Source organism: Callospermophilus lateralis, unplaced genomic scaffold (assembly GCF_048772815.1).
Source record: "Callospermophilus lateralis isolate mCalLat2 unplaced genomic scaffold, mCalLat2.hap1 Scaffold_550, whole genome shotgun sequence".
Taxonomy (NCBI): Eukaryota; Metazoa; Chordata; class Mammalia; order Rodentia; family Sciuridae; genus Callospermophilus; species Callospermophilus lateralis.
The window spans coordinates 177128-202729 of NW_027514478.1; positions in this window are offsets into that span (position 1 = coordinate 177128).

Consider the following 25602-nt stretch of genomic DNA (forward strand, 5'->3'; position numbering starts at 1 on the left):
TATTGCTCATTTAATCAATATCAGTAGAGTAGTGCACTGAATAGATTAAGACTCTTATATCCCAACCATTTCACCTCTAAACTTCTTTGCATCCCTTCACACATGAGCTTTTGGAGGTCACCTCATATTCAAACCATAACAATAGCCAACAGGTAGGCTCTGATTACCTGAAGAAAATTATAAATGCTCTAAAACTTTCTGTGATTTAAAATACGTGATTTTAGTCTGGGATAGAAGACTGACCCTTTACTTGGGTACCTTGAAGTCTATGAGTAATTCCCAGAAATTTCACGGTCATGACATATTAAAAACCTCTAAAAATTGAAAAATATGTTTGTTTTTTTTTTTTTAGTTATTCTGAAGCACAGCATTTCTGATGACAAGAAAAACCTAGTTCACAGTTGTCGTTCAGATATCTGCAGATCTGTCATGTGGAATCAAGATCTTTACATGGGGAAAAAAATGCATCAAGCTGAGTATTAGATGACATACTGGAAATAATATAAACCCTAAACTCAAAATGATACAGTATTGATCATCTCCAAATCCAGTCCTGAATATGAATTCTACTATGATAGAAAGATGTATGTAATTATGCTAGCAGAAATACCTTATAAAAAAATGGAAGAATCTTTCCTGCTGAGAAATAACATACCCACAGGCCATCTGGTTTCAACAGGAGGAAAACATAGTATTAATTAAGTTAGGTGATACAAGTATTAAATACCAAAGGATAAGGAATTTAAAAATATCCTCTGATGATAGATGAAAACTCCATCAATTCCATCTTAACAAAATTCTAGAGGGAATAATTATAGTTAGAATAAAATGACTGGATACCTTAATAGTAATATAGATATAGGTTCATAATCGAGCTTTGACAAATTTCTGTAAAAATGATTTGCTTGAATTCATAATTTGATGTCATCATTGGTAATATGGAATAATTGTGTCATTCAACAAAGATTTTTCAAAATGATGCTGGTCAAAACTGCATTCATGCATGAAGATTGAATGTAAGAAGAGAGTTCCAATGCTATCTAAAAGAGAGTTCAGCTGATGTTGTCAAACTAAATCCAGATAATTTAAAAAGAATCAAAAGGAAAGATAATGCACATTTAAGAAAAGAAGAAAAGAGCATAAATGTGAAGTTTCTGTTAGTATAGGAGGGTCAGTGTGTTGCTTAATGAGCCTGAAGCCTGCAATTTTTCCCACATAAGAGGTTCTGGAGGCACATAAACTCTTTCAAACCACTGACCACCTAATTTGCAATTAGGGAGTATTTCAAAGAATATATAATAGAGGTTGTTAAATGTTTTTAGATATTTCTTCAAATTTGCACTATTAAACTTTATGAAAGAGCATAAAACATGGCCTATAGGTAATGATTATGTTGATGCAAATGAGTATAAACTGAAAGACTTTCAATTTTAGTACATAATAGAATATACTTTCTTCATAAGGCATGGAAAACTTTCAAGCTCTGTGATAATTCAAGTTAGCAAACATTTTACTTTATGATCAATTAAGTATAAAAATTCCAGGTCAGCTTTTCTTTCTTTACTCAAACTACATTTCAAAACATCATTTGTATTTGATAGAAGTAGTAAATACTTGACTTGAATAGGGAGTTTTCAAAAGAGAAAATATAATACTAATATTAATATAAGTATCGATGAGAATTCATTCAATACTGATATTTTTGTAGTGGTAGAGCACATGTCTGGCATGTATGACACCCTGGCTTCATCCCCAGGAATACCAAAAAAAAAAAAAAAAGAAGAAGAAGAAGAAGAAAAGAAAGAGAAAATAAATGTTCAAAATAGTCAAAAAGGCTCCATATTTTTAGTTATTCCATCATATTTTCAAAGAGTGAAAAAATAATATCACAAAAATATGAAAGATTTAAGATTTAGTTACCTTTACTGTTTTCTTCAATTCTAACTTTCCTTATTATTCAAGTAGTGCTTAATTTTTTCAGAACACATATAAGCTAAAAGCAACACAAACTGCTCCAAGTTTTGTATGAAGTATTGGCAAATAAAGTCTGAATTTGCTTTCAACCAAACAGTTTTGGATCATATCTTCAGTTTTTGTCAGATGTGAACTGCCATATGCAACTTACTTTAAAATGACATTCAAAATGCTGCTTTTATGCTATCCTGTCAGCAGAGCAAAATCACTTTTATTTATTCTAATTTCTCCAATATTTATTTTGAGAATTTATGAAAGCCTTGGAATTTATTTAAGCAGATTTACTACTACTTCATATTTACTGAAACTCTGAATATAATTTGAATTTGATGGGTTCTCCTCTATCTCAAAGAAAAATATTTTTTAGCTGGGCAAATATTCCCTGAGTAATATAAAGATGGTGCTGTATAGGGTCTAGTGAAATCAAAAGGTTGTGTAACCTCTAGTGCCCAGCACTGTGCTATGAATAAAAGAGGATTCTTATTGTCACTTGAATGTGAAGCCAAATATAATTTTAAAATTTTTGTTGGAATTCCCATGAGGTATAAGAAAATGTACTACTATGGTTTCTATAATTTATGTGATATACCTTATCAAATAGCCATTTTAAATTTTAAAGTAGCACTTCTAATCTGCACCTCCTGCTTCCCATACTGCATGATTTTTTAATGGCAAATATAAGTATGGTTCATTCAAGACAGCAAAGGGCAGACAGACCGGAAGTCTCCATCATTTGGATTTGATTTACTCACTAGGTCACAAAATTTTTCTTATGGTATGTGGGTTATTCCTTTTAAATAAACACCCTCAAATCAATGACCCATTCATTCATTCATTCATTCATTTAGCATACTTAAAATTTGGAAGCTAATAATATTGTACATACATATATAATTGTTTTTTTTCTGGACAAAGCAGTAAAAGTGCAATGTGAACTTCAGGTAAAATTCTGTGACCAAGGCTTAAAATGTCAATCAACTTACAATGTACAACTTAGTGGCTGAGTAGAAGCTCCAAAGTAATAAGATCAGAATTTGAAACACTCACACCACCCCTTGTACTTTATTGATCTTAAAAAAAACTTACCTTTCTAAGATTATATTCGCACTTGGAAATGCTAACAATAACTTTCGTTTAGGTTTATCCTCAAGATTAAAATAAAATTTATGCATGTTAATTCTTTATCTAGCACCCATATCACAAATAAAGGACTAAGAAATTATACTTTTGTAAAAGTTCCTGCAATTTTTTTTTAAATCTCAGGCATAAGGCTTTCCACAAGAACAACAAAACCTGCAGTGACAGACTTGGGAACAAATCTATTGGTCTGGAGATGTGGCTTTGCGGTGGAGTGTTTACCTAGAAAGTGTGAGGCCCTGAGCTCAAGCCCCAACAACAACAAAATTTAAAGCAACAAAAACAACTGGTAAATATTATTATTTCAATTACAGAATTATCTTACAAAATTCTGTTCACCAGAAATGAAATGTTCAATGTACCCTACATCTGTTCACAAAATGAGATAACTATCCATTTACCTTAAGAATTTTATTGAATATTACACTTTACTTGGACATAAAAAAATTCATCATTAGAATGAATCTCCCAACTTCAATATTCAATTTTCAAATTTGACACACTCTACAATTTTGGTATAATTTTCAACTGTCAATTAAATTGACATGGGCTGTTATATTTCTAGTGTGAAGAAGTTTTGTCTGACAGCTTACTCAATTATTTTCAGATGAAGATTTCTGACATTAAATGCAATGTGTCCATTCTTCTATTCAAATATGTGTCTTTATATATCTACCTATTGACTGTTTGTGGTGTACAAATATATATATTTGTACATATATATATTTGTACATATATATATGATACAGCAGGTAAAATTCTACACATTGAGTTATTTGATTTCTGGAGATTTATATGTTCAAGTCATTTATCTAGTTGTAACCCTATTATAAAGCTATAGCCCTTTTCAGCAGATGGTGAAGAGAATTGAACATAAATTGTTCTGTTTTTCATTAACCTTCAATGAAATAATCTATTAATTCCAGCCACTGCATGGTCTCATTGTACCATGCCCTTCTCTTCAAAAATCACTTTAATTAATGCATTACATATATTTTAAATGATCCAAAAAGAAAGGTAAAAGGTGTTCAGAAATTTGAATTTTTAAAGTTTAGTTGCTTAAAGCAAAGAGAAAAAAAAGGTAGTGCAACGGTATCAAGCCAAGTAATAGTGTCTTGTAATTATGAATTGATAAGTTTGGGTCTATTCTTTAGCTGAAATTTCTTTCCATAAATAAGCATTAGTAACATTTGAGTATCTGCATAAAGTTGTGATAGTCTAATGATTTTTTCTGTGTTGTCCTAAGATTAAACTTTAAATACTGAAACCAATTCCTTAACTTCCCCAAAATACTGCATATAATGGAAAAAAAGTAATGTTCATTATGAAAATAGCTCACATTTTTAGAGATTCTTATTTTCCAAGTACTGTATTGTGCACTTAATACGCCTTGTTTCATTTAATCATTAAAATAACATGTGACTTGGGTACTATTATTATTGTTACAATCATTATTACTATATTATTGTTTAAAATGTTTATTTCTTTAACTAACTTTAGTTTTAGAGCATTTCTAAGTTGTGGGAAAAAAATAGAATGGAAAGTGCAGGGAGATACTTGATGTACTTCCAAAACCTCTTGTCCTTCTACATACTTATAGCCTCACCCTAAATCTTCATTCTCCCCAGTTACACATTTATTACTATTGAGGATAGAATGTGGACAAATCATTATCACACAAAAGCTATAAGTTAATTAGGTCTTACTTTTGATGTACATTCTATGAACACATGTAAAAAGACTCTTAACCACCATTAGAGAATGCTGAGGAAGAGATCCAAAGCTCTGTCCTTTACCTATTCATTTCTCCTTTCTGCCAAAATCCATACAAGTGAAACATTCCTTCATTTTGTTCTTCTCTGATTTCTTTAATTAGAATTGTGTGTTGTTTTCCACATACAGGTCTTATACATTTCTATTAGATTTATGCCTAAGTATTTCAATTTGGATGGACTGATGTAAGTAGTAATGGGTTTTTGATGTCAAATTCTGTTTGGTCACAGCTGGTATACAGAAAAATGGTTGACTTTGCTGGCTACTGTTCTATAACTTTGGCATAGCTACTTAATAGTTCCAGGAATTTTTTTGGTTATTTGGGGGACGTTCTATATAGACATTCATGTTGTCTTAAAACAAGAATAATTCGTTTCTTCCTTTCAAATGAGTATATTTTATTTCTGATATTAGCAAGATGTTTTTCTCTCTTTTTCTAAGTTAATGTGTCTACTGTTTAATTCATTTTATTATTTTTTTCAAAAAACTAACTTTTGGGTCAGTGAATTTTCTCTACTGATTTTCTGTTTTAATTTCATTAATTTCTGATCCAATATTTTTTTCCTGCTACTTACTGTGTATTTGATTTGTTCTTGTTTTTCTGGTTTCAAAAAATGAAAGCTGAAATTACTTTCTTTCATATTTTCTATCATATGAATTCAGTACTCTAATTTTTCCTTAAGAACTACTTGCTGCAACTAATGAATTTGGATAGGTTACATTTCCATTCCCATTTAGTTCAAAAACAAATTTTTTTTAAAAATTATTTAAAAGGGTCTTTTTTAACTCATGTATTATTGAAAAATGTGTTGTCTAACCTCCAGAAAATTTTAGATTTTCCTGATGTACTTCTTTTATTGATTGCAACTTTAATTCCATTTTTTGTGGCACAAAAGCAGATTCTATGTGATTTCTCTTCTTTTAAGTATGTTGTGTCGACAGCCCAGAATGGGTTCTCTCAGTGAATATTCCACATGGATTTTAGAAGAATGTATATTTTGCTACTTTTGTATAAGGTAATCTACACATGGTTCATTATGTCAAGTTGATTGATGATGGTATGGAGTTAGACTCTGCCCTTACTGATGTGCTGTCTGCTGGACCTGCCCATTTCTAATCGAGGGATGTTGAAAGTCTCTCACTATAATAGTAAAGTCATCTATTTCTCCCCATACTTCTATTAATTTTTGCTTCTTGAATTTTGACACTCTTGTTAGGCACACATATTTTTTTTTCTTATAAAAATGTCCCTTTAATTGTTTGCAATTCTCCTCTCTTTATCCCTGATATTTTTTTGTGATCTGAAGTCTGCTGTCTGAAATTAATGTAGCTCCTCCTGCTTTCTTTTGTGTAGTGTTAGTATGGTATATCTTAATTTGGGGGAGGAGAATTAATGCATAAATGAATGGATCATTTATCAGGTACTCTAAGTGGAGCTCTAGATACATAACTCTCATTCATGTTCACAGTATTCAAATGAAATTATCTTTTAAAAATTAATACAGGATTGTTTATTTTGTTCTTTATTTAATTAAACCACAACTAAACAAACATAAAGATTGACCTGTTTTGTAGACTTCTAGATAACTCAAAGTTATTGTGTATTATTACTACTTCCTTTTAGTTTTCACTGTCACTATCTTAATTTATGTGTTAGTGAAGTCACCTGGTGTAGTCTCCTAAATAATTCCTCATGACCAGCCTTAATGTTTTCCAACACTATGTATTTCTGTCAGAGTGAGTTCCCTAAAACAGCCTGAACTGTTTATCTTTATTATCATTTTGAATATTGAAAAATAAACATTAATCTAGAAATATACAAATTTAAGTAACAGCTCAAACCTTGCAACTTTCATCTGCTTCACTATAAAATAATGAACTACTACCATTTTAGTACAACCATGGTAGAGGATGTATGTACAACTTTAATCATAGAAAACTGTTAAAGGATGCTAGTTTTCTCTGCATTATCAACTGCAGTAATGACAGCATTGTGCTCCTGGTGACTGAGCAGTCTCACACATAGACTAATGAACAGAATTCCTGTTCTCTGATAGCCAATGTCTTCCAGCCACCGAGACTTCCTGGCCTCTCCTGGCTCATACTGAGGGGAACAGACTGTGAGGGGCAAAGAAGGTGATGGAGTCTCCACCTCTGCTTCTGGTGCAGGCACTGTCCACTACCTGCTTCCAGGGATCCAGAGGGATGAGTGTGAGTCCCAGCCCCTGACATCAGGGGCTGCCTGACTTGTGGACATTGCTGCCCTGTTGTATGGGACAAGCCTCATGGGACACAGTCATCCAGCTGCTCCCCTCAGGAAGCTGTGTTGGCAACAAACATTCAGAGAAGTGGGGGAATTAGGGAAGTGCAAAATTAAGACTCTGAAGTACCGCTTCTACTGAATACATGTCACTTCCACATCACTGTGAAGTTGAGAACTCCTAAGTCAAACCGTCCTAAGTTGGGGACCCTATATATCTATTTTTGCTCAATTTAAGTCTCATGTTCATTTTGATTAATATGAAAAATATAAAAGATTATTGTAGCATAGTTTCTGATTTAGCTGTCTTAGATAAAAGAGTGTTCCCCTTTGGTGGACACCACTGAAGAGACTAAATTCCATTCATATTATTCCAATTAAGTTGCAAAAGAGCAGTATGGCTCTTATTTCACATCTAGCAAAGCTGCTCACTTTGAAGTCATTAGTGATTTGAGCTAGGTAAAAGGCAATTGAAACACTGGTGTTTACAGCTTGTCTAAGTCATGTTAAAAAATCTTTTTGACATATTTTTTCCATGATGTATCAAAAAACTAGACATGGAGAACTTCATCTTCCATATGTTACCTATTTACCTGATGGTTTGTGATTTGTTTTATATTTTATTGAATTTTTGTTTTGTTTTAATTTTTGTTCCCTTTTTCTTGTCAAGTCAATTTGTGATAAGTACATTAGCAAGGAATTTAAACAACTTATTACTGTTCTGAGAAAACATATAACCTGAGTTGTTGACAAAAGAAAACATGTTATTAAATTCATTATTGCAAGAAACAATTTCCTGAAGAAGTAATGAAAACAGAGTGCCCCAGATATAAAATTTACTACATATTGTTCATTTCTAGAGTATTACATAACATGTGCAAGGCAAGTTTGACTTTACTAGTTAGCATAATTAAACTACCCAATTCAATAGCTCATATTTCTTATTGGCCCATGGTGCAACTAGACTGAGATATTCATTTTATTTAATACAATTTCTAAAAGACTAAAATATATTTATGTGTGTAATCTCTATTGCCCTCAAAATAATTCCATTTTTAGGAAAAATCTCACTCTTATACTAGAAGGTAGAAATCAAATCATAACAACTTCAACACATGCATGCATTCTTTTTAATCCTTTTGGTTATATATCAACATTGTTTAATTCCTTTATTTGTGTTTCAGAAAAATATGAAAGTGTCTATTATTTGAAGTCTACTTTTCAATATATGAATCCTATCAGTAAGAGATGGTAGCATATTATGTTCAATGATCCGTGTTAATAAATTTTGTTATCTTTTTTATAACAAATTTACTAATTTTCCGAGTAAAAGATGATATGATCCTGGCAAAAAATTTCACAATGATAACTTCTATACCAAATACAAACTATCACATGATGCTTTACCTGGTAAATCTTCTCCATCTGCCTGAATTGTATTTAGGAAAGTTTGAACTTATACATGATATTCTGAGCCAATTGCAAGTTGAGACTTCTGAATAAGGAAGGTTGTTGACTGGGCTTAATACTTCCTCTGACACTCATTCTGCAATGATTACACACAAAGACTCTAACAGAATTCCTATTGCATATTATGTGTTCAATTGCTTATTAGTCATTTTGTTCAGGGTTATTGTGTAAGTTTTTGAAATTTTTTTTTAAAGAATCCAGCAATCTTAAAATGAAGAAGTTGATACTGAATAAGAAAAAGATTTACAAGTGGATTGATAGGCAAGCTTTGTCAAGCTCTTCTACATTCATTGTATCACATTGATCTTTCAAAATAAAGTTACAAAAGAGTACCTTTTGTATGAACTTGCAGACAATAATTCCAGCCTCATTTGTGTTATGATTTTTCTGACAAACTAATATATAAGTCAAGATTTTCTTCTAACTGGAACTAGTTTCTGCTCATTTATATTTCTACATTTAATTCAAGATTCAGATTGGTGCTTTACTTTAAGTTTTCTTTAATATTTAAGGCTTTATGTCACAAAGAATATAGAGATGTAAGAGTAATGCACAAATTGTAATTATGATAGCAATTGTGTCATACATAAGCTTATCTTCCATGCTAATCAGAAATTTTGAAAATACATTACAAACCTTTAGAAATGTCTATGATAGAATAATCATCTCCCTCTCTTGAGTAATCATCAATACCATACAGCCAGGGGGAAAGTTGTTTTGTTGTTGTTGTTGTTGTTGTTTTCCGGTTTCCACAATTTCTGAAAAACATCACCTTTTATTTTGTCTTTTATGCAATATCTGTGTGTGTGTGTGTGTGTGTGTATGTGTTTAACAGACTCACCCGCTTTTCTTTCTCATTAAGGATACCAGATGGATGACGCATGCCTGTAATCACAGTGGCCCAGGAGGCTGAGGCAGAAAGATCTCCAGCCTTAGCAGAATCTAGGCACTAAGCAATCCAGTGAGATCCCATCTCAAAATAAAATACAAAATAGGGCTGGAAATGTGGCTTAGTGTTTGAGCCTCCCTGAGTTCAAACCCTATACCCCCTCAAAAAATAAAATAAAATAAAGAATACTAGACAGAATCCCAGAGGTTCAGGAGGCTGAAGCAGGAAGATCACAAGTTCAAAGCCAACATAAGCATCTTAGCAAAGCCCTGCCTCAAAATAAATTTTTTTTTCAAAAAGCTGGGGATGTGGATAAGTGTACCAGGTTCAATTCCCAGTACCAAATAATAACAGTAATAGTAACAATATTACTATATAATTAATTTAAAAATACTAGACAGGATCCATAGTTTTGCAAGAAAGTCCTATAGTTCATTTTCAGTGTTTTTATTCCCTTGCATTTCTGTAGCATATAATGCTTGGGGTAGCTCTAATGGAAGGGTCTTGTTTCCTGGAAGAACCATAGGTAAAGTCTTGCTTCTATAATTGCTGCAGTACTGGGATAAAATTTTCCTCAAACTTTTCTCATTTTTGGAAAACTATGTCATGGAAAAATGAGAAAAATTTTGGAATCATTGACATGCTAAGAGTTTGATGATAGTGAATGGTACTAATATTGGCTGATACTTCCAACATTAAAATGTAAGGTCAAGATGTGCTTTGGACCTCTTACATATTATAAAACTTTGATTTACATCTAGGCCTGACTCCAAGTTTTCAAATTCCATGGATTCAGACTTATTGCCAAACATGATTCATAGACTGTTTCTTTATTGCCTACCATTATGCATTTAAATAATTTACTAATTTTTATTGTTAAACAATGAATACAGTGCCATTCTGTTCTTTCCATAGCAGGCCAGGAAATATTTTAGAGAAAAATAACTGCATTCAAACTCTACATGAATTTACATCATCCATTAAAAATTATTTTCCTATTTAATCCCTACCCAGTGACTATACTCCATTCTTCAATATTTTTTGTTAATTCAGAAGACAAAAAAAACACTAAATGTGTAACAAAATATCATGTAACAACACATTAAATATTTCTAAAATAAACAAATGTATTTTAGTCCCTAAATTATCTATTATTAGGTAGTATGTAGGTGTGGTGTGTTTGTGTGTGTGTGTGTGTGTGTGTGTATTTAAAATTTTTAAATTAAACAGTTCTGTGTGTACATATATAATAGTTATGTTTGTATATATATATATATATATATAATAGTTATATATAAATTATATATATATAAATAAATATATATATAAATTACATATATTTTTATATCTGTAATTGTTATATTTAAAACTTTTTAATTTTTAAATTAATTTAAGACTTCTGGGAGTGACTTTATAAGACCTTAACATACATCAAATTTCTAAAAATTTGACTGATAACTATTTTCAGATTTTAATGTACTTGTTCAAAATGGTATTTTTAAACTAAACTTTTCCACTTGTATACTTCAGACATAGATCAGGATAAAAATGTAGATTAAGTATGTTAGCAACACAAACAGGAAAAGATTTGACATTAGCATTTAAATATATAACAATGAAAGCAGTAGTACAAACTTATACCTCTATTATTTAGGAATAGTACTAATTTGAGAGCTAAATGTCTACTGTATGATACATGTTTCATCTTGAATTGAATACGTAGTCTACCATTCTCATCAAATAATGTCATTCTGGGTTTTAAGTCAGTTTTTATAACCCAGAAGATCTCATCTGTCAATATTTGATTAGAGGATCTACCTAAGTCAGATTTTCTCAGTTTGATAGATAATCTTGAACTTCAAGGCTATTGATTGAAACTGCCTTCAAGTCAAAAAAGAAAAAAAAGAGAGAAAGAGAAAAAAAAATAAGTAGAAGATAATTTTGATGACACTTCAACCTGTGACTTCTGCTGCCTTGAATCCAAATAGCAAAGTGTGTCTCTGTCTTATCACCAGAAGCAGATTATTCTATATTGAATGAAAAATAAACTTTAAATGTTTCAACTTGATGAGTTTTTAATTTTTTATTAGTGAGAGAGAGAGAGAGAAAGAGGGAGAGAGAGAGAGAGAATTTTAATATTTTTTTTTTAGTATTTGGCGGACACAACATCTTTGTCTATACGTGGTGCTGAGGATCGAACCCGGGCCGCACGCATGCCAGGCGAGCGGGCCACCGCTTGAGCCACATCCCCAGCCCCTAAAATTATTTTTAATAAGAGTAATAATGCTTTGGTTTCCTCTCTTATATTGAAAACAGACTTTTGAGATGAAACTGAATTCCTCATTCCCGCTGACAGATAGTGTTTGTTCAGACTGCCAGACTCACCAATTTCCTTTTGTGTACTTGTTTTTAAAATTTGAAGACTAAAATTCACCAACAATTACAAAAGGAAAGAGAAAATTGAGTAAGATTTATTTAAGTGAAAGGAGATAGAACTTGCACTGATGCAGGATGAGACCAACTAATAATGTTACAAGGCTGAGGCTTTCTGAGAAACTGAGGCAGTGTGAAAATTCTTCCCCATCAGCCCCCAATTCTTGTAATCAAGTTGGAAAGATTTCAAATGCGTGGCTCTTAGTTTAACAAGAATGAATTTATTGAAGGGATTGGGAAAGGAAAAGGGGTCATTTTCAAGGGAGAGAGTGAGTCCTCTCAGAGAAGAGAGGGACAGTCTCCTTTGTCTCCACTTCAGTTTTATGGAGGATCTCAGAGAGGTTTCCAGACAATCCTGCCACTTTCCAACTTTTTACTTTTGACTGACAACAAGACTATAACAGGCTTTCTGCCATGACAACTTACTGCCATGACAACTCTAGGTTACTTTGGCCCATGCTGACTGGTCCTAATTGGATTCTCAACCATGCATTCTTATAGATTTTATGGTTAGGGGGAATTATTCTTATCTCCCTGAGTTTCAAGATTTGGTCTGTGAAAAGGGCCATAAAGCTCTCCCTCTTTAGAGTAACTTCCACTTACGAATGTTGTTTTGGGCCTGCATTTCTCTTGCAGATAACAAATAGTTTGTTGAGAAATGTGACATATCCTTTCCCATTAAGCCAGACAGAGCTGCAGGTAAATTGCTTCTTGGAAAAGAAAGCATTTGGAGGTCAGGACACTGGGCCTATTTTATAGAATTACTCCCTTAACCTGTGTTCTGTTCTCACCACTCATATCTTTCTGCCCTCTATCAATATAATTATTGAAATAATATAAACCTATTTATTGGAAAGGATAAAATATAGCAGTGTACCTTGAAGTCTTTTGTCATTAGACAAAAAATGGAATCAGATTAATAGTTTAAGCCATTCAAATAAACCAAATATGAAAAAAAAAACACAAACTAAATGTGGTTTTCCTAACTTATTTTTGGATAATTCATTGCTTTATCAAATTGCTTTATTGATTCTTTGAATAAAAAACAGCTGAGATTCAACAGACAATAAAGGCAAGACTAATGAACCTGATTGTATACATGAACATTTTGACAACACATAGTATATATCTTGATACAATTAAAGCCAAACAAAGTTATTTAAAATATTTCTATCTCCTGACCAAACACATTTCTGAAACTATTTCATTTCAACCAGACCAAAATTCAGAACTTATAAAGGCTAATTTGAAATCATGTACCCTAAAATTAAATGTACACAATAGTTGTGTACATTTTGACAAAATTTAACAGATAGTATAATTGCCAACTCAATAAAGATTTTAATCTTTTCAGGATCCAAAAATCTTCCCTCAAGACTCTTAGGAGTTAATTTTCTCCCAACTTGGAGCCAATCTCTTATCTGCTTTCATTCACCTGAGATTCGTTTTTGTTTCTAGAATCTAATACAAATGGAAGCATACTGTACACACTTCTCTATAACTGGTTGCTTTGCTTTGCTTTATTTTTATCACTGAGTCTTTGCTTTTCAGATTCATCTGTGTCACTGTGTGCCCTAGGGTTCTGTTCTTTACATTCAGGCAGTACCAGATAAGTTTATCCATCTGGCTGCTAATGGATATGTGTATTATGTTCAACTTGGGGCAATTATAATTAAGACTACCAAGACAAAGGAGACAATTATTTAAATGCATGCCATAGATTGGGCAGGAAAAAATATTAAAAGGCATCTCTTCTATGGGTTGTAACCTTTTGCCCATGTGATTTCCATTGGCTAATTTGTACTAGTACTAATTTTTTTTTTTTGGTACCTGTGATTAATCTCAAAGGTACTTAACCACCGAGCAACACCCCCATCCCTTTTTACTTTTTATTTTGGAACAGGGTCTCCCTATGTTGCTTAGAACCTCACTAAGTTGCTGAGGCTGGCTTTGAAGTTACAATTCTCCTGCCTCAATTTCCTGAGCCAGTGGGATTATAGGCAAGCATCACCATATCTGGCCTAATATCAATATTCTTGTTTGTGATGCTGCTCATTATAATTTTTGTCATTTATTTTTGTGAGTTTTAGAATGTCTCAGAAAACCACAAGAAGTAACAATAAAATTCATCAACCAGACATTTTGACTGTTTTTATTTCACAAATGATTAAACTTCAGTTGAAACATGGTCAGATAAGGCAAGGTATAATATAGTGCATATAGTTATAAACTCTTTTGCTATTACATGCCCCTAATCATCAATTTCTAACTTGCTTATAATTTAAATTTCTGTAGCAGTCACAATGCTGCAATATTAGGGGAAAAATCTAAACAAAACTACCTTATATTTAAAGGAAAGGGTTCCTTGTCTAACCTAACTCACACTTTGGGAGAAGGTTGGTTTTTGGCATATCTCAATCTAGGGATTCAAATAAGGAAGTAAATAGACACTTTTCTCTCTATGTAACATGAGAAGGCTTCTATTCACATATGAAGTAGTACTGCCTCTGATGACACAAGTCTTCTGTTTTAGTCAGCTTTTCACTGCTGTGATCAAAAGACCTGAAGCAGCTCAGGACATGACAATCAAGAAACAGAGAGAGACTAAGCTTGATTCATCAGGGACAAAATATATAAGCCAACAGTAGGCCCCATAACCTATCTCCTTTTGTCAGAGCCTTCCTTCCTACAGTTACCACCCAATTAACCCATTCAAATGGATTAACGCAAGGATTAGATTAAGATGAACATAACCCAATAATTTTAACTCTAAATTTTCTTGCACTGTCTCACACATGAGTTTTTAGGGGACACCTCATATCTAAGTCACAACAATTTAATAGTTAATTAACTGATGAAACCCACTGATAATAGAGCATGCTTTCTAGAAGTTATGACTAAAATATCAGAAAAAAACTCTGAATTTAAGGTAGTTTTGTTTAGATTTTTTCCCCCTTTATACAGCAGCATTGTAACTGCTACAGAAATTTAAATTATAAACAAGTTATATAATATGCCCATTCTGAGAACATCCCTTTTGTGAAGAGACTGAAGGAGCATAATAATGTGGAGTTTGTCATGTGTAGCTCCTGGCCCAGAAGGGGTGAGTGAGATGGTCAGCCTTTCTCAGATATGTGGTTCACAAATTCCTCAGAACTCCTGTTTGACAACAAGGAAGTAGACACCTATTCTTAACACTGAAATGAAAGGAACCACCTGCATTTATGTTTAAAACTGGAATAGAAGTTAGCATATCAAAGGATAATTATGCTGTGAAGAAATAATAGAGTCCTTCAGGATTATCTTCACCAAAGAGACGATCCATATATACAATTTCTTTACCCTTCCTCAATTCTCTTCACAGGAAAAAATTAAATTAAAGATATTAGAAGTGTATTTTATGAAAAATATGAAAAATTTAAGCTAGGAAAATCAGTTTTGGGGGAAAGATTGTCAGGCTCATTATTGACAAAGTTTGCTATGCGTGTCCCATTTGAATGCATAGGGTCTGTGTGAGTGAGTAGGACATTCTTTCATTCCTTGTCCAGGTCATAACAGAAATCTTGGTTTTTAAAATCAAATATACATGTATATATATATATATATATATATATATATATATATATATATATATATATATATATACATGTATATATGTGTGTGTGTGTGTGTGTGTGTGTGTGTATGTGTGTAGAAATATATATAAAGCATACAACTTTAAATTAAATTTTGGACTATTTTGAAATATTTGTTTGCCCTAGTTATAACAAAAGTCAATCTCAGGAGAAGAAATATTGACAAATAACAAAGAGATCAAGAAAAGAGATATTTGATCTTTAAGAGAAAATAAAAAACTAAATTTATCTGTATAAAATCAAAGTGAAGAAATTATTGATAAAATCAAAACAAGATAATGGACAAGTATACAGTCACACATTTTAATATATAAAATGCTTTACCTTTGAGCTATGACCCCAGTTATTTTTATTTTTTATTTTGGAACAGGGGCTCACTCAGTTGCTGAAACTGGCTTCAAACATGCTATCCTCCTGCCTCAGCCTCTAGACTCACTGTGATTACAATCAAGTGCCATCATTCCTAATTTTTGTATGCTTTTGAATGCTCAGTTTCAGTACTGCTAAAAGACCTGAAAATCAAGACTACGTAATTATTAGATTTAAATAATTTTGATAAACTACAAAAAGACTGGATAAGAATAATAATGGCAGTGAAGTATAAATCTCTATTGAGAAAAATGTTTAAATGCCCATACACATTTATATTGATAAATACACACACACACACACACACACACACATACACATATACATAAAGAAACATGCACACACATAAACATATATATGTCCAGGGGACGATGGCCAGTGACTCATTAAGGGGATCTTCTTGCTGCCCAGGATAATCCAAGCCACCCTAAAACTCAGATAATTAGTAAGTAACAAAGCACAAATTCTCAGAAATATATTTACAGAAAGCGAAGTCCCTGATAAATCTAGTCCACATGGGTTCTGGAATTAGACTAAAGACAAAATGATTTATTTAAGGAGGTACATCAAAAGCAGGGGTAAGGTTTTAAGGGCAGAGTCTTTCTGCCATGTTTTGCTGTCAGTAGGTTGACTGACATCATGGCAGGTCACACCCATCTCAGGTGCTCTGTGGGATCTTTGGCAGAGCTTGAGTGGGCAGGTGGTGAATCCCTATGGGGGTGGTCAATCCCAATTGGGGTGCCACAAGGAGTTTCTAATGCCCGACTTAACCCCTCAGGAGGCTACAATGAGCAAAAGTCCACACACAACCCACAAACAGCTTGTGGCATATATGTGTATATATGTGTACATGTGGGTATACATATGTTTGTGTTCATATGTATGTGTGAGTGTGTGGGTATATATATATTGATGCAGCAATACCACCCTTTAGGAATTTACAAATGAGTATGGCAAGGGTTTTCTCCTTTTTATACTTTAAAACATTAGCACATGTAAGAGAGAGAAAAACTGGGAGAGGGAAGAAAGGAGAAAGAACCAGAGATTTACTTAATTAATATAATATTATGTAGTTAATAAAAAGAATGAATTCTCTAGACACTAGTGAAAGAATGTTTTATTCTTGAATTAAAATAACAAATTATAAAGGGTTACCTTCAGTTTTATGTATAATTTAAAGTTGTGTGTGTGTGTGTGTGTGTGTGTGTGTGTGTATGAGAGAGAGAGAGACAGAGAGAGAGAGAGAGAGAGAGAGAGAGAGAGAGAGAGAGAGAGAGAGGAGAGACCTGACTTGGGCTCTTTATTAACCTCAAGAGACTATAATGGCATTCAAATATTTGAAAACTTATTTGAGAAATTATATGATTTAGTCTACCAGTTTAGGCAAAATATCATTGGGATGAGTGTAGATTATGACTAAAATGAGAATTTTCCATCATATTCCAAGTGGTGAATCAAAAGCTAATTATAAATCAAATAAAAACCTTGAGGTCAGACTGGTCCAGTTGTACACACCAGTAATCCCAGCAGCTTCAAGGGTGATTCAGGAGGATCTCAAGTTGAAAGCCACCCTCAGCAATTTAGCCAGGCCCTGTCTCAAAAATAAAAAGGGCTAGGGATTTGGCTTAGTTGTTAAGTGTGCTTGGGTTCAATTTCCAGTGCCAAGGGAAAAATAAAAAGAACCTGAAGTCAAGAGAATTGAGGAAAACGATGAAGAATGCCAAGTGTGAACTATAAAGGATTTCAATGACTGTAGAAGGTTCAAGGTATAATATAGGATCTCCCCACCTTTTTTTTTTTAATGGGATAGCTATAGTTTGGATGTGAATGCATTTGTTTAAGATATATACTGAAAGAGGTTGGTTATAAATATTTTAATTTCACATATTACATTTCATTGTACTTACTAGCACCAACATCTACTTTTTTTAAAAGATTGTAAACTTTGCATTTTCTGTATTTATGGACATATGGTTTACTAAAATACTGGACTAGAGAATCAAAATTTCCTTCTGGGAAATCTTTTTTTTAAAGAGAGAGAGAGAGAGAGAGAGAGAGAGAGAGAGAGAGAGAGAGAGAATTTTATTATTTGTTTTTTAGTTATTTGCGGACACAACATCTTTGTTTGTATGTGGTGCTGTGGATCGAACCCGGGCCACACGCATGCCAGGCGAGCGCGCTACCGCTTGAGCCACATCCCCAGCCCAAATTTTTTTTAATAGTGAATGGAAGTAGAAACAAGGTAAGTGAAGACACAGAAAGATAAAGATAAAAGTAAAGAATGCTAGTGGAAATAAAAAGGTACAGACAGAAAGACTTATTGAAATGAGTATTTTCAATAGATAGAAAGTTAAGTAGCCAGTAGGAAATTTTAGTTTGAAGACTTAGGCGAAAACAAAATCGTTGAATAGTAAAAGCAGCTGAACTCTACAACACAGTTTGAATTTAGAGAAAATATCTGGGTACTTAGGTTCTTGGGGACAAGAGGGCACAAAGTGGGCACATTTCAAGAAATATTTAAAGTTCCAAAAAGGAAGCTGTAAATGCTGACTATCTAGCAATAAACAATTAACTAATTATCTGTGGTTTACAAAATCTGTTCTGGAAAATTCACCTAGATAAAAAGACCACATTTTTAAAATATTACAATTTTAGAGCATAAGCTATAGATGTTTTTCCATGATTGCCTAAGAATGAATGTGTCTTCTTAACCTGAGGGTAGATCTCTCTAAAATCATGATAATAGATACACCTTTCTAAAAAGATCACAACCAGAATAAGGAAATCTGGTCCTAGATTTACCCTTGAACCTACTCCTAAAGTCAGGTAAACTCTTTAAAAATCACTCTCTTTTCCAATAGAGTGAAAGATTTACTGGATTATCTCCATGTTCACTTTTAAAACTATATCAATGATGAGCTGACCTTTACAAATTTCTTCTAGCACCAGGGTTTGCAACTTTATGATATTTCTGTGCACTAGCATGGGACAAAATAAATTATTTGTTTATATCCATTTCCTACAATCTGAGGACCTGATATTTGAAGCAGTCATAAAAGAATGTTTGCTCATAAATTATTCTCAGGGTTTTTTTTACAATCTTAGTTTGGGAGCTGTGCTTGCATAATATGAAGTGTATTGTTTGACTGCCAAGGCTGAGGTTGACACAGAATTTTTTTTTTTTGTAGAGAGTGACTCCTTCTTGCATGTAGAAGAATTTATGATTCCATACAGTGTCTTTGAATATTATATACAGCCACTACATACAGTGTAGTTGTCACGGAGTTAATGAATGAAAGTTAAATTAACATTCATACCTTCTTCCCTCATATAAGAATAAGATAATAGACTTTGTTTCATGAAAGTTTTCAGATCTGGGAGATAAAGGACAGCTGAAAATTGGGAATATTTGGGATAGAGATTTCATCCAGTTTGATTTGCTTTATGTGTCCATATACAATATACATAAATGCACACATGATGTTTTATGGTGACAGAGATAAATTGATTGTGAATACAAAATCATATTAATATTATTAGAATATAAAATATTTGTGGAATTTGTGAGTTTCCTGAAAGACTACAATCACAAATGCCATAATTCCAAATGATGAAATACCAAAAGATCAAATCTCTAAAGTCTAAAATTCTAAAATTACAAAAATCCTGAAAATACAACTCTGATAAAATGTTTCCAAATTGTTTAAGACATATTTATTTATAGTTTTAAAGTAAGATTTACTTGAAAAATATAAAACCATGACAGATCTTCTGTGGTATACCTTTATCTTGTTTTAGGTATTTGGAAATCCTTTCTGCATGCACTCATGTACAGCCCACACATTTGGCAGAAATATTACTGGTGATCATATAGCAACACTATTGTGTGAAGGTCTTCCCATCCTACCATGCACATAATTATTATTTTTTTAAAGAGAGAGAGAGAGAGAGAGAGAGAGAGAGAGAGAGAGAGAGAAAGAGAGAGAATTTTTTAATATTTATTTTTTACTTTTTGGCAGACACAACATCTTGTATGTGGTGTTGAGGGTTGAACCCAGCGCCATGCGTATGCCAGGCAAGCAAGCTACCGCTTGAACCACATGCCCAGCCCACACATAATTATTTTGAAATGAGTCAGTCAGTGCACTGTCTTTTTCAGGACAAAAAAAAAAACAACTTTTTTTTAATCACTTGGTTTTTTTTAGTTGTAGATGCATGCTTTTATTTTGTTTGTTTATTTTTATGTGGTGCTGAGGATCAAACCCAGTGCTTCACAAATGCTGGGCAAGAGCTCTGCTGCTGAACTACAGCCCCAGCCCCAGGAAAAAGAACTTTTAATTCATTAAAACTTCTGGAGTTTTATAGCATAGATTTAATGAAAATAAAGATAAATGATGTTTTTTAATTAAGGTTTTCATCATTGGAGTGACCAGTCCTTCTTCAGAATTCAACTTTCTATCCCTCATATATATACTCCCCAACCCCATGAAATTACAGTTTTCAGGATTTCACCTTTCAGAGTTGTGATTTGTAGCACTTTATACTTATCTTATATTTTAGAAATCCAGGAAATTGGCTATCAGCATTTAAACATTCAGCGCTATAGTGTCAGGAGTGTTTTTTTCAGATTTATGCTCACTGCTGTAATTCAGGGATGCTATCTTCAGCTATAAAAATAAGGGCATTGTTCAAAATACTTTCTATGATATGTCTTTTTGGGAATCTCAGCAGGTCATCTAAATGATGGATATAGAGTTCTTATTTTTCCACATGTGAACCAAAAAACTTACATGCCTTATTGGCTCTTTAGAATACCATGAATAAATACACAATTTTAAGTGAAATTGAAATTTGGTCAATTTTGGTCACATTGCTAAGTCTTGAAAAGTTGTGCTTTGTTCTGCCTTCCTTTCAATTTTGTTTAAATAAACTATAAAGCTCAGTCTTTGATGCAGTCTATACCATGGTTAAATAACTGTTCCGTTTAAACTCATCGTTTGTTTATAAGGAGAATGAAGAGATGAAGATTAAAGAAATATGAGATATCATCATCTTTTTAGTCAAATTTATTCCTAGGTATTTTTGTAGCTATTAAAAATGCAGTTGCTTTCATTATTGTTCCTCTGCTATGTTGTTATTGGTGTATTGAAGTTTCACTGATTTTTGAGTGTTGAATTTTTATTGTGAAACTTACTGTACATATTTACAAGTACTATAATTTTTTGAGATTTTTTTTTAGTTTTTCTGTCTCCTTTGTCTCTCTTTTATAGTTTTTGACTTAAGTTCATATTACCTAATATTTGTATTATCTGGTATAGCTATTTCTGCTCCCTTTTGATTTCTGTTTGTGTGGAGTAAACTTATCCATTCCTTTCTCCAAATGAAAAAGTCAATGTAATCAGCATTTATCACTACAAAAAGCCCAATGAAACTATAAAGATAAATAATAAGAGAGTAAGAAAGAAACAGAATCACAGAAAAACCAAAAACAAATAACGAAATAAGTGTAAGCTGGTATCTATCAATATTAGCCCTGAATGTAAATGAACTACATTCTCCAACTGAAAATTAACTGACTTAATAGATTTTTTACAAAAAGGTGCAACTAAATACTGCGTACAGGAAAATATTTCACCTTGACCCCAGAGAAATTTCATTTCAAATATTTTATGTATTTCCTTCTCTGGAGTCTGTCACTAAGGACTATTTTGGTCTCTTGAAGACAATCCTGTTTCCTTGCTTTTTAAATAATATGTGAGACCTTCACTTCCTGCTTTTTGTTGGCTAAATGCATAAAATTTGGCCAAGTGGAGGCAGAAGCTTTGAATAATAGAAAATAGGAAACTCAAAATTTTATAATCAATTGGGTAATTCTAATAAGTAAGTTTCCCTGCATCTTTTTGTTTACTTCTATTTTCCAATAAATATGTCTTTTTCTATTATTAACAGAAATATAGTGGAGTATAATAATTTAAATTTTAAAAATATTGAAACAAGAAAAATTTGCTTTCATTTATTTGTTAAAAAAAGCTATGTGTTATTTTATCTTCCAGGATATGAATAGAAAAAGCATAAGGGAACTCTTAAAATTGTTATTTCTTGAATTCTCATAAATAAAAGATGTGAATTCTTAATAGTAACTAATTTTACAAATAACAATGTTGATCTCAGTAGACAAATCTGTTCATTAGTTTGTTAGCCTATAATTTCAAATTTATACTTGAGGTTTCAAATTTATACTTGAGGTTTCAAGTATAAATTTGAAATTATAGGCTAACAAATATTCATTGATAATGAATATAAAGAAAAATATAATAAGCTGTTGTGTGACATTATGCAATTTAGGGTTAAGATAAGGGGATAGTTTATTATTATAATTCAGAAAAATTATTTGAATGAAACAAATTCTAACTTACATTGAATTTAAAGCAAGACTGACTATGTCAGGATAAAAAAGAAAAATGGATTTCCTCCGAAATACACGAATTAAAAAATATGATAGGTTGTCAATATAAAATGACATAAAAACCAATACTGAAAACTGAATAGTCTTATGAAAATAAGTCTTAATTATTAAAAAAAATAAGCATTTAAAGTGAGACATAGAAATCAATAGAATGTGAGGCAATTTATAATCATAATAAATAATGTTAAGGTAATGCAAAATAATTAAATTGCCATTATTGAGTAATATATCTGTCAATTGTTTTGAAATGCAAATGGTTTCATAATTTTAGAGCAAATCAATTCAATATACCCATTTCATTTTGTTATTATTTTGCTAGGGAAAATATCTTGCCTTTTTTATTTTATTGATCAATAACAAAAATTCATTAAGTACAGTGACATTAGTCATTTGCATTGTTACTTTAATGAAAAGTTATTTGAGTAACATTTTCCTCCATTGAGTAAATTTTCATAATACTTTCACAGGACATAATTTTGAAGTAGCAATATCAATAAGAAAGGGTAGAATATAATGCAACGCCATCAACATATCACTACAATTCCCTACTACAAAGGTCTTAATTAGATTAAATTAATATATAATCTTTCTTTAGGTACTATAAATATTGTAAATATAAAATACTAAAAAACATATTTCTATAGGCAAAAAACCACAAACATGGTAAAAGTTTGTATGGTTTTAATATGTACTCTTTAAACTGAGTTTAATATTTATTAGTTTTAAATCATACACATGAAGATACATTTGAGTCTTATTTTCTTTGAAAATTTATGTGATGGACAAAATTGCTCATGCTCTTTCTACTCTTTTAAAGTCAGACCCATTTATAAATGACTTTTTATGTCAAAGCCTTAATTATGAATGCTATTGTTAAATATTGATCATGTAAGGTTGTAAATGAAGCATTGTAATGGAACATTTATAGTGAGCCCTTCTGGTCAGCGGCTTCAATATTCTCAGATTCAATCAATCTTGAATAAAAAATATTCAGGAAAAAGACTACATCTGTATTTAACATATATAGATCTCTTTTTTTTTCTCATCATTATCCCCTAAAGAGTCCAGTACAACAATTTTTTTTCTATAGAATTTACATTATTTAGGTACTATAAATAATCTAAAGATCTTTAAGAGAGAGTGTCTGTAGTTTAAGCACAAACACTACACAATATTATTAAAGCAATTTGAGCAAACTCCAGTTTTGGTATATGCAGTGAATCCTGGAACCAAAACTTCAGATACTTAGGGTACTTTAATAAAATGCCTTGTTGACACAGAGGGAAGTAAAATTAAATCATGAAGAAACCATACAGGCAACATAATGAGTCTTTCCACAAGAGTAAATATTCTGTCTTTGTTGTCTTAAATTTTTAGCATTGAGCCTTTCACACTTTAAGAAATCATCTTAAATTTCAAGATCAATAAAACTTTAAATAACAATTAAAATGACTATTATGTTTTCTAGAATAAAGATGAAGGTCAAATACAAATCTAGTAGTCCTAGAAAGAACCCAGATCTGCTGAGTCACAATTGGGCTTTTTGTTAATAATACATTATATTCCAAAATTTGGTCCCATGCACATAATTGGCTTTTCTCTAAATCCTTTCCACTTAATACCCATCTGATAAAATCCAGTTTTATTCTAGTCCAGTTTCTCAGGTTTCTATTTTACCTGTTTGTCTGATACAAAGCCTTAAAAAACCTGGTATGCTTTTTAATTATTTCTCAAAAATTAAAAAAATAAAGTAAAATATTTGCACTAAAAAAAGATATCTTATGAAAGATAATGGACATTGTCTTATTGAAAAATTTTTTTTTAAATGGTGAATTTTATTATGCTACCCAGTATATTTAAAGACTTCACCTTACTAATGCATACTTCTCCAAATTTCAGACTTAAGCACATTAATATTTTATTTTTAAATATGTAATGCTTTCTACCATCTATTTTTCATTTTATAATGTTTTATTTTAGCATCTGAGAAAAAACAAATTCAGAAACACATCATGTACCTCCAGGATACTGAAGAATAATATTTCTATTTTTAAAAATTATGCTTACTTCTGCAATTAATTCCCAGTTTGAATGCAACATTTTCTGTTGGGTAATATTGTCAAATTCCTTTCCAGGAAGTCAGTGTCAATATAGTCATCTATCATAGGTGTTTGCAAGTTAGTGGATTCATCACATTATTCCCACCTTAGGAACCATCACAGAAACGAGCAAGCAAACAAAACAAAATAATAATAAGTTCTGGATTTAAATTAGCTTTAGTTCCTGTGTTTTCAATTTCCTTTCACTTCTTCCATACTGAATATATTTAATTTCATATCATTATTTTATATGACAAAATATTTCCCTTTATGTGATCAATTTCTCACTTACCTGTGTACACAATCTTTCTTGCCTCATAGTGTCACAAAAATTTTCCAAATTTGACTATAATGAATAATTTTCTCCACATGTTTTACTTGTGAATCTTTACTGGTAAAGATTTACTGTGTAATTCATGCCAAACTGAACAGTTTTTTTTTCAGTAGAGATAACAGCTATTTATTTTCTATTCATACATATTGAAATTGGCAAAGATTAAGCCATTTACCACTCAAAGGAAAAATGGAATTGATTCCACTTATTGGGCTGATTTCATTTTAGGCACTGAGATTACTGCATCTGCTGCTGGATGGATAAATAAATAAAATTCATAGTTAAATTTCTAGTAATTCTACTCTTTCTCTCTTATTACCATTCTCTAGAAAAATGATCTCAAATATTTATCTTGTAAGATCAAACTAAATACATGTGCCCATAATGTGTTTATATAGAGAGACAGATAATGAAGTATGTGTGTATATGTGTATATATATATATATATATATATATATATATATATATATATGTGTGTGTGTGTATGTGTGTGTGTGTGTGTGTGTGTGTGTGTGTGTAAAGGCAAGTTTTATATATATATATATATATATAATATGTTTTTATTGTAACTAGTATAATGAATCTTCATATTTTCATCTTTAAATAACCTTATATTCTCCCCAGGTAGAAGAGAAAATCACAATATAACTCAGCTATTTTTTTACCATGAGTATTAATTTCACATCATTTTAAGAATGTCAAATTTCTTAATTTGACATGACAAGATAACCACATATAATTGTACATTTACATGCATATATTT